At 38.6% G+C, this 11,511-nt stretch overlaps 1 pseudogene; it reads left to right on the top strand.

Annotated features, from left to right (window-relative positions):
- Positions 1-1,686: 1,686 nt before the first annotated feature.
- On the top strand, positions 1,687-11,150 carry LOC110295639 (annotated as a pseudogene).
- Positions 11,151-11,511: the final 361 nt, after the last annotated feature.

Raw genomic sequence — 11,511 nt, 5'->3', positions numbered from 1 at the left:
TCCCTAACTCTTTCATCATAAACCCACCTATTCACTAGGCCATTGTGTATTCCCTTGTCTGGGTAAAACTGGCTGTTGTCCCAAGTAAACACTCTGCAGACCAGTCCTGAGCTATTCTGTCTCTGTTCTCTGCAATGCCTAATTAGTTTCACCGCTCTACTAGAAGTAAATTTGAATGTTACTGAATAGGTAATCTTCTTACTGAATTCCAAGTTTGTCTGCTTCAAGGATTTTCTAGGACATTGGAACACTGGTGGAGGCTTACCTATGTCAGAATTCAATCTTAAAAGGGACTTATAATAAAATAATACTAAAAGAGAGCATGTGGATCCATACACCAGACTAACACGGGGATAGGGTATGAGTATACGGGTTATGAGAATGCCAAGGTTCCAAAAGGTTGAGTTTCTCTGAAACTCTTTGCCTTGTGGGTGCTTCCTTCCAGGCCTCTTGGCCTGCCAAGCAGGCTTCACTGGAGTGTGTGTAGCAAGACATGGAAGGAGAAATTTATAATTTCATATCAAAAAGTAAAAAACCCACCATAGAGAAAAAAAATTCTTAACAACAAAAGAACTTCTGGAGGAATTACCATCCCTGACCTCAACCTCTACTTAGAGCAGTAGTAATAAGAACAGCATGGTATTGGAGCAGAGTCAGGCACGTTGTTCACTGGAATAGAATTGAAGACCCAGAAATAAAACCACACTATGGACACTTTATCTTTGTCAATGAAGCCAAAAATATACAATGGAAAAAAGAAAACATCTTCAATAACTGGTGCAGTTATAATTGGCTGTCTTTATGTCGAAAAATGAAAATAGATTCATACTTGTCACCTTGCACAAAGCTCAAGTCCAAGAACTTCAACATAAAGCTAGATACACTGAATCAAATAGAAGAGAAAGCGGCAAAGAGCCTGGAACTCGTTGGCAAGGGCTGGGGGTTGGGGTGGGGCCTGGGAGAGATTTCCTAAACAGAATGCTAATGCTCAGGCACTAAGATCAAGAATTGACAAATGGGACCTTATGAAACTGAAAAGTTTCTATAAGGTAAAGGATCTATTCAGTAGGACAAATTTGCAACCTACAAATTGAGGGGAAAAAATCACTAACCCCACATCTGTTAGAGGGTTAACCTCTTCATTCTTAAGCAAGATCCATCTTGGTTCACACTGTTGGTTTCTCTGCCATCCACGATGCTTGCAGGGACCCTCACAGCTGGTGCCAAACCTGAGGACATGACCCTCAGAAAAGGTAACAAAATTGTTCTTTAAACAGAAATTTAGAAGTTCCAGAAGTTTGGGCCTCTTGTCCAAAGGATTGTAATTATAAGTGAGACTTCCTACAGAGGTGGTGTAATCATGATCTGTGCATTATGACTTCAATCTGGTAAGTTCTTGGATAGACAAAGCATTTTGTACAATAATTGGGATGCTTGTTAAAATGGAGAGAAACAAAATATTCAGAGTATCAGCTCTTGCAATTTTATACACATGGGACTAATAATATAAAGAGAGAAAGGAAAGATGAATATCATTTTCAATAACTTATTTTAAAGGAGAGATGGGAAAGGGGAAAAAGAAAAAGAGAGAGGGAGAGGAGAGGGAGAGACAGAGACAGAAAGAAACTCACAGAGAGGGAGACAGAGAAAGGACACATCTTGGTAGGTCTTGGCAACGCAGACAGAATGGACTCTGACGCAGCTCAGACTCCTGATTGCCTAGCCAGGTATGTTCAGGACTCAGGGCACACTGCTCACATATGTTCATTAAAGAGAAAGGGGAATAAGAGAAAATAAAGGGTGGCAGCTTCTATACTCTTCTCATCTTGTCTCTGACTCCTTAGCAATGAACAACTCCCTTGTCTGTATATAGGGTAAAGTAAATATGTACCATTCATAAAGCATAGACTCTATGGTAGGATTTGTGATGAGGTCACAATGGTGGGATATAAATCTTCCTGTATATGTTGGCAGAAACAGTAATGATATGTTATACAAACAGTAAAATATTTTAAGATGATAATTTAATATTTACCTGTATTCAGTGGACATAATTTTAATTTTTTTTACCCAAATTTCATTCACAATTGCCAGAATGTCTGTGTTAGATTTTAATGCACAGATCATGATTACACCACCTCTGTAGGAAGAATTGCCACATAAATAATGAGAATCTGAGTTATTCATTATCATGAATAATGAGTTAACTGTTCATCCTCAGAGCCTGGCTCTTTTCAGTGTCAACAGACTACAATGCCCTAGGCAGTGATACTCCACATGCCACTTTAATGTGTCATGAAATTGAATGTTTAGAAAATCTTTAATATCTAACGACATAAAAATCATTTGCTCCTCTTGTTTACTAAAATCATTTCTTTTATTTTCTGCAATCATGTGTTTTCTTGTGTGGGGGCGTGGTTAAAATTACCATATACAATGCCTACAGGAAAAGTGAACCCACAGCACTTTATTTTTTGGTTTTTTTTGTTTTGTTTTGTTTGTTTGTTTGTTTGTTTGTTTGTTTTGTTTTTCGAGACAGGGTTTCTCTGTATAGCCCTGGCTGTCCTGGAACTCACTTTGTAGACCAGGCTGGCCTCGAACTCAGAAATCCGCCTGCCTTCGCCTCCCAAGTGCTGGGATTAAAGGCATGCGCCACCACCACCCGGCCACAGCACTTTATTATATTAAATAATGTAATTAATTGGCATGAATAACTCTAATTATGTAAGGTATCTTACAAAGTATTTCACTTAAGTGTTTAACTTATCATTTTAAACAGTTTCAATTTTCCAATTTGTTGTAAAGTAAACACTTTTGACAAACTCAGTCATCTGAAGTTTGTTAAAATCTGAATAATCTACCTCCTAATAGTTTATTGTGAGTTCCTTTTCCACAGGAATATTAATTTTCATGTCCCAATAAAATTAAGATATGTCCATCTAAAACATATATCTCTTTTAAATTCTGGAAGTATTCTGAAAAACATCTGCCAGAGCAACAAGTAATCCAGATATAAAGCTGTTAGGTCCAGAAATAAATGTGTTGCTCACTTATAAACTGGGAAACCTGAGGACAGCAAACCTATGGAATACTAGGATAGCACCCTTCCTTAAAGAAGAGGTATGTTGTAAATATCCTTTCCTGTATTTGTGTGGGTTTGAATAGGGTTGAGAATAATGATCTTACTCTTTAAAATATCAAATTTTGATGAGCTCATTCACCACAATCCATGGTGAACCATTTCAGAAAAATTACCTGTTAATCTTTAGCCTCTCATATATGATTTCTGACAAATAAAACCTATGCATGGTTCTGAGTCACTTTTTCCTGGTACTAGCGACAGTACTTGTGCCTTGACTGGCCTGAAGCAGAGACTGTATCTACATAATTGCATTACTACAGTTGAAACCAAATATGACACATGACCATAATACGACCATACCGGAGGTCACTATTGCCAATCTATGATGATAAAAAGCTTCATTTTCATTCTAATTGCTTGAGAGATTGATATTAAATATAAAATAATTTCAAAATTAATACCATAGTAAAATATTATTTCATAATCATTACTAAGACAATCATGGAAAATTTACAAACATTGTCATTGTAGAGAAATCATAATTCATTGCATTGTTACTAAGCAAAGGAATGTTGTGGGGTCCATTGAAAATGTGGAATCTGATAAAGAGCCAAGGTTATACTGGCCATTTGGTTACCCAGTTTCACTTCAGGAGTATGGAAGCCTGAAAGCAGTGTGAAAATTTGCATCCTTCTATTCACATCAGTATTATTCAGAATTGACAAGGGAAAGAAAATAAATTCTGGAATAAAGCACAGAATGAAATATTAAATATCAGTATACAGTCATACCTTTATTTATAGTAACAATTAATTCAGTCTAATGCATCATAAAAGAAATTTATCATTTTGAAAATATCACAGAGGAAATGTAAATAAGCCTAGATTACAAAGCCCTCTAACCCACCCAGGGATTTGCTCTGTGCCATTGTTCCTAAGCAAGCACCTGTAAACAAGATGAATATATTGGCTATTGGACTCATTAATAACATGGTGGTAACTCATTATAGGTTTAAGCATGTCTAAGTAATAAATACTTTAAAATTACAGTATAAAAGGTAAAATATAATACACATGTAGAGTGTATATGCTGTAAACAGAGTTTGGTAGGGTAACAGTTCCTCTGAAGGAATCAGTGTTTGGGAGCCTAAAAGTGAAAGTTTCAGCCCTCACAGTCACCACAGAGCCTAAGTCCCATGTGATGCATCACCTGCCATTAGCACTAAGTGGTGACCACTACTAACTCATCTGCTCAGCATCCCAGTGTGGCTCACAGGCTAACTATATGTACAATTGACTCCCATATGTGCACTCCATGGTCTCCTTACTGCCTTCAGTCAAAGTTTTCAAGCTATTTTTCTTGAGTCTTATCCAGTTTTGAATTACCTTTTATGTGTTTAAATTATGTTGAATAAGACACATGTTTCTGTGTGGACACCAATCTGACATACTTACATTTTGCTTCTTTTCAACTCAAAATTTGGAATTCACACGATAGTCATTTCATTTCAGCATGATGTGACTGATAACTGTTGTAAAATTTTGATGCAAGGGTTTTGATTTTGAGAAATTTTACTGAAGTTTATTGTGAAATGTAAAAGTTGAGACTGGACAGAATTTTCCTCTTTTGATGTGTTGGGACATGAAAACAATTGTGCTGTACCTCCTTATTACTGGAGAAGGAGGAAAATATGGAAGTGTCAAGAGTGGAGTAGAGTGGATAGGAAGTAATAATTTTTTCTGCTTATCTTTAAAGAAATCTTTATAAAGAAACATAGGTATGTTTGGGGAGAAATGAAGGTTTATAAAATATTATTTAAAGGTAATGGTAAAAAGTAATAACTATTTGTGGATGAATGGCATTTTCTTTCCTTTATCAGATTAGGAGGGGCAACTTAATTTCAAACAAGAAGGTATTTATAAAACTTTTTATTAGACATATACAGAAACACATTGTTATAATTCTTTTGTCAATAACCTGAGGTTTTTAAGATACATATGACTTAAAATTGACGTGGCAGTTTCAGTATCTGCAGAATAAGTCAAATCATTGTTGAGTTTAGGCAATACACTCCTGTGTTCATTGTGGAGCATTTCTATGACAATAATTAATGAAATGGAAATTTCAGGATATACTATACAAGTCTACATAAAGGAAGTACAATCAGAAATAATATGAATAAAGCCGATGCCAGGCTATTTTTTTACAATTGAAATGGAAAGGTTTTTCTATGGTAAAGCACTGAAACATATCACTACATACAGACTGGTTTGGAACTCCTGAGCCGCCTCCTTTTATATTCCAGATGTCAGGATTATAAACATGCACTGAATCATGTATTTTCTTAATGAAACACTATTATTTTTACATTCATTGTTTTACATTTATTTGCACAGTACTTCCCCACAGCCATCAGAAGGCCTTTCCCTACACTATCCCTTTCTTTTACCTCTAACTCTAAGAAAGAGGATTTCCCCCCACCTTGGATACCAATTCACCCTGGCCACCCAAGTCACTGCAAGATTAGGCACATCCTCTTCCACTGAGACAAGACAGGCACCATTTAAGGGGAAGAGGACCTACAGGGGGTCAACAGAGTCAGTGTAAGCCCCCACTCTATTGTTGAGAGACCCTCATGAATACCAAGCGGCACCTCTGTTTCTTTGTTCTTTACTCTTTTTATATTCACCTTACATCTCAATGGAAGTACTCTCCTCTTCTTCAAGTGCCCCCCTCACATAGACCCTCCCCCTCCTCTTCTTCTCTAAGAAGAGAGAGACCTGTGGCCCCAGGTACCAACACACTCTGGAACATCAAGTCACTGCAGGACTAATAGTCACATCTTCTCCTACTGAGGCCATACATGGCAGCACAGTTGGGGAGAACATTATGCAAAGGCAGGCAAGAGAGTGAGGGACATCTCCCCTAAACTTATCCCCCCCCATGAAGACAAAGCTGTACATATTCTACATATGTGAGGGGGGCTCAGTCCAGCCCATCTATGCTCTTTAGATGGGGGTTCAGTCTCTAAGAGCTCCCAAGGGTCCAGGTAGGTTAGTTGACTCTGTTATTCTTCTTGTTGATTTTGTGGGTCCCAAATACCTCCTAGTCCCTCAATTCTTTCCCTAACTCTTTCACAAGACTCTTTGACCTCTGTCTAATGTTTACCTGTGGTTCTCTTCATCATTTTCCTTCAATGGCTGGGTGGAGCCTCTCAGAGGATAGCTATGTTAGACTCCTGTCTGAAAGCATAACAGTATCATTATTAGTGTCAGGGTTAATTCTTTCCCATGGGATATGTCTCAAGTTGGGCCAAAGATTGGTTAGTCATTCCCTCAGACTGTACTCTTTGTTCCTATACTTGTAGGCAGGACAAATTTGTGGTAGAAGGTTTTGTAGGTCCTCTACAAGGAGTCCCACATGGCTAGAGGGGTGGCCACTTCAACCTCCATATCCTTCACTGCTCAGAGTTTCATCTAGTGTCATCCTCATAGATTCCCTGGAGCCTCTCCTAGCCTAGGTCTCTGACTTATCCCAGAGATGCCCCATACCTGTTTACTGCTAGTTTCCATGCAGTCTACTGTTACTCTACTCCAGGCTCTCCCTTTACCTGACAGCCCCACCCCACCCCACCCCACCACCATTCCCCTCTCCAATCCCTCTTCTGCCAACTTCCTTCCCTCTATCCAACCCTCATGAATGGTTTATTTCCCCTTCTGAGTGAGATTATAGCATCCTTCCTTGGGCTCTCCTTGTTAATTAGCTTATTTGGGTCTATGGATTATAGTGTGGATATCCTGGACTTTCTGGCTAACATCAGCTCATATGTGAGCACATAACATTCATGCCCTTATTGGTCTGGGTTACCACACTCAGGATGATGTTTTCTAGTTCCATCCATTTGTCTGCAAATTTTGTGATGTTCTTGATTTTTAATAGATGAGTAGTATTCTGTAGTGTAAATGTCCCACATTTTCTTTAGTCATTCTTCTGTGGACGGACATCTGGATTGTTTCTAGGGTGAGGGACATCTGGGTTGTTTTCAGCATCTGGTTATTGCAAATAAAACTACTATGAACCTAGTTGAGTAAATGCCTTTGTAGTATGGCTGCACATCTTTTGGGTATACACCCAGGGCCTTGAGGTGTAGAACTGGGTCTTGAGGTAGAACTATTCCCAATTTTCTGAGAAACCAACAAGTTGATTTTCAGAGTGTTTGTACAAATTTAAACTCCCATCAGCAATGGTGGGGTGTTCGCTTAGCTCCATATCTTCAATAGAATATGTTGTCCCTTGAGGTTTTTTTTTTTTTTTTTAATCTTACCAATTATGATGGGTGTAAGGTGGAATCACAGAGTTACTTTGATTTGCATTTCCCCGATGACTAAGAATGTTCAACATTTCTTTAAATGTTTCTCAGCCATTAGAGAATCCTCTGTTCAGAAATATGTGTTTAACTCTGTACCAGAATTTTAATTGAGTTATCTGGTTTGTTGATATCTAATTCTTGGCTTTATATAATTTGGATATATGTTGTGACATTACATTAGAGATTATTACACTATGTTGGAGAAAACCATTTCCCATTTTGAAGTAGGTATCAGTGCAAACAGCTTCTTTGGTAGGGGTGAAACTTTGTGTTTACCTTCCCTTCTCTATGAAAGAATTTTTTATAGTATGAATTTGTACAGGTTTGTGTGAGCTATCACAATCTTTGTGAGGTTGTATGTATATCAGCTGTGTTGTAACTGGGTGGTGCTATTTCTTTGTAGATACATCCTGCCACCTCTGGCTCTTATGATATTTCTGCCTCAAGAGGTAAGTTTAACAACTAAGTTTTCCTGCTGCATGAATACAAAATACTGATGAGACTACTAAACCTCTAATATATATTAATAACAAAAATCTTATAAAGGTGACATATGGGTTTGACAGTGGCATGAAGACTTCATGAGTAATCATCTGTCCCCAAGTCTGACAACCTGAATTTGTCCCCTGAAATCTGTACAAAGCTTGGAGTTCCTTTAACAACTAGAAGTTCTAAGGAACTTTCAGGGGTCTTCCTCCCCTAATTTAGCATATGTCAGCTTGAACAAAGACAGGGAAATTGATAGGCCCAAAACTTTGGAGAAAATATGTCTTTATCCAGCCTTGAACTTGAAAGACAGTCAGGAGACCTGATGGCAGAAAAAGAAAAGCCTGCCAGGTCTTTAGGCCTTTATCTCCAGTCAAATGAGACATGGAATAGGCTGGAAGATGGCTATCTTAATTATCTAGAAATTTGTAATCTACATTGTTACTTGTGATCCTTCTTTCGATCTTTCTGCCTAACATGGATCGGTCTAAGTTCTAGGATTTAACACACACACACACACACACACACACACACACACACACACACACATATATATATATATACAGGAAGTCTGTATGTACCAATTAAAGTCCTCTTAGGGGACATCATTGAAGATTCACATTCCTTCTCCTCCTCCTTCTTTGTTTCTTTCTTTTTAAAAATCTCTCTTTTACTTGTCTTTGCTCTGTGAATCCAAATTGATGCCATGATTGAAATCCCTCTGAGTAAACTATATCTTTAAATCAGGAATGACCTCATCCTGCCTTTTCAGTTTTGCATGAGTAAAAGGAGGAAACTTCACAGCCAGTTATTCCAAAACCATTCAGTACACTTCAAGGCCATCTTCATCTGAAAAAGTATCTAAATAGGTAAAGAGCAGCTGTGAGAGCCCTAGCTCACACTTCTGCTTTTCTGAATGGTTTACTTTATGAGTTGTTCTACTGTGGGTGGGTAACTGTAATACTGTGCACAGTAATAAGTACCAATATCTTCTGGCTTCAAATTGCTAATGGTGATGGTATAATCTTTTCCAGATCCACTGCCACTGAACTTTGATGGGATTCCAGGAGACAAGTTGGATGCAGCATACATCAGAAGCTTAGGAGAGGTCCCTTGCTTTTGCTGATACCAGTTTAATGCATTGCCAATGTTCTGACTGGCTTGACACTTCATGGTATCTGTATCATTTAAATATACAGTTTCAAATGGAGACTGTGTCATCTGGATGTCACATCTGCAACATGGCAGGAGGGGTAGGACAAAAGCACAAAACTATATAATGCTGCCTTCAAAGGTCAACTCATAGAAGTTTCCTGACAAGCCAGGCAGCACTGATCACACTGCAATAAGCACTGCTGTCCTCCATACCTGGGATCCAGAGCAACACCAGACCCAGCAGATGCGCAGGAGCCCTCATGTCTGTGCTGTGTCCTGATTGGGACTGACTCCCACACAGGGGTGACAGCTTATTAACAAGTCCTCAGAACAGTGGGTTGTTCTCTGGTTACATTCAAATCAACAGAGTCTCTAGATTATGTGGGCACAGCTTCAACATTGTCCCTAACTAAGGAACTGACTCTGAACCAGCCTTTCAACCCACTATTCTGGGCCTGATCTAATGTTCTACATAAATGGGTTTTTCTCTAGGACTCAAAGGACAGACTGCTGTCCTAAGAGTTGATTTTTTATTTTATTTTATTTTATTTTATTTTTTATTTGGATGGTTGGTTCGCTTATACATGTTTTGTGACATGTATTTCTTGATAGCCTTACATATTTGTTCATCTTTCACAAATTCCATTCAAAAAAATGGAAAGTCATGTGCTCATGTAGATATTCTTGAGGCCAGAAAGAGTTATTTGACCTATCTCCCAGAATTTGGTGCTGTGGTTACCCCTGTATGCCATCAATCAATGGTGTAAAATGTACAATAGTAATCATAGATATACTTAGTTATTGATAAGACAAAAATACACATTTGAGTTTTGAAAGAGATAAAAATATGTAAATAAGTAATGTATGTCCCACAAAGGTTCACATCCCTCTGGGTACATCCCTTATAGTTTCTAATGAAAAGTAGTTATTAATATTTGGTGAGGATGTGTGATACCCTAAGAGTTCACAAAAATAAAATATAGGGATACATTATGAGGGGAAGAAGCCATGTGTGAATGTATGTTATTGATATGAATAGCTATGCCAAGGACTCCAAGGCATTGGATTCATGAAAAAATAGCAAAGCAAGTTCCTGATCCAGGCTCAAAATAAAAGATCTTCTTGGGAGTCCTGTATGAGTATTTATGAACAATTGATCAGTGTGTGAAAAGATTTTTTGTTCTGTCTTTGTAGACTTCACATGGAAACCAGCTAACTCCTCCTATACTGATCCTAATAAGCATGCTAAGGTTATGGGTTGCAGGGGATAGGGAGTAGCAAAATTCACCTAACACCAGCTTTACTGTCTGTCTGTGATCTGTCTGTCTGACATCTGTCCTTTCTTCATTCCCTCTCTGCCTCTATTCAGGATTCCAGGACACAAGGTGTACTAGTAGAACACATGAAGACAGAGTATTGAGAAAAACAGTTCTAGAGAAGATATCCTCAGTATATGGTGCAAAGAAAAAGAGATCATAGAGAACTGAAGATTCAAGCTGGGAAAGTTCTCCCACATCTGCTTTCCTGGTGTCCCCTAACAAGGCAGTGATTGTTCCTGAGAATGGCTGGCATGGCTGGGTGAGAGGGGCTTGAGCAGATTCTTGGTTTCCAGTGTTTGGCTAAAGACTTGCCTGACCCAATTACAGCTTGAGAGAGCATCTGACTGTCCTTCATGGAGACAGAGCTGTACTGTGATGAAAGAGAAAACAGTCTTCAGGCCACAGTTCCAGGCCCATCGCAGCCATGAAGTATGCAGAGACACATCAGGTATATGCACTCTTATTGGTGTCTGTGCACACATCAGACTTGGGAGATGAACATGAGTGTGCAAGTGGGTATTTCAGCTGCACTTGGCAGTGAGAGAAGATCAAGGCCAACTACCCTCACATTGTACTTGGCTCTACTGATAGCCCCTTCCATCCCTGGAAGGAACAATAAGAAGTGGCAGATATGCTGGATGCCAAATTGTACAAGCTTACTGACTGTGGTCACTTTCAGAACACAGAGTTCCATGAAGTGATTACTGTGGTGAAGCATATGCTGAAAGAACCAGAATAGTCAAGATGACTCCTGCTCTGCAACATGCCAGGATGGGGCAGAACAACTATAGTAACTATTCTCATACAACACTAGACATGAAGGGTTCAGTTAAGCTAAAAAGTGCCTGAACAACAAAACCATTTGAACATTCACAGTAAGACAGTAGCACTTTCAGTTCCCACAGAACTTAAAATTTCCTGAAAATCTACTAACTATATACTATATACAGTTCCTGTTTAATAAGGGACACAGAGTTTGTTTAGCTAGTCTGCTGATGCAAGAGAGCTAAGTTAAAGATTCCAGAACTTGATAGACCAGGTGGTGTGTCCCTGTAATTACTTCAGAGAAAACAGGGGAAGGCTAGCTAGCTTGACTCTGT

The sequence above is a fragment of the Mus caroli genome, chromosome 6 (genome assembly GCF_900094665.2).
Source record: "Mus caroli chromosome 6, CAROLI_EIJ_v1.1, whole genome shotgun sequence".
Taxonomy (NCBI): Eukaryota; Metazoa; Chordata; class Mammalia; order Rodentia; family Muridae; genus Mus; species Mus caroli.
This window is presented reverse-complemented; position numbering and strand designations above follow the sequence as displayed.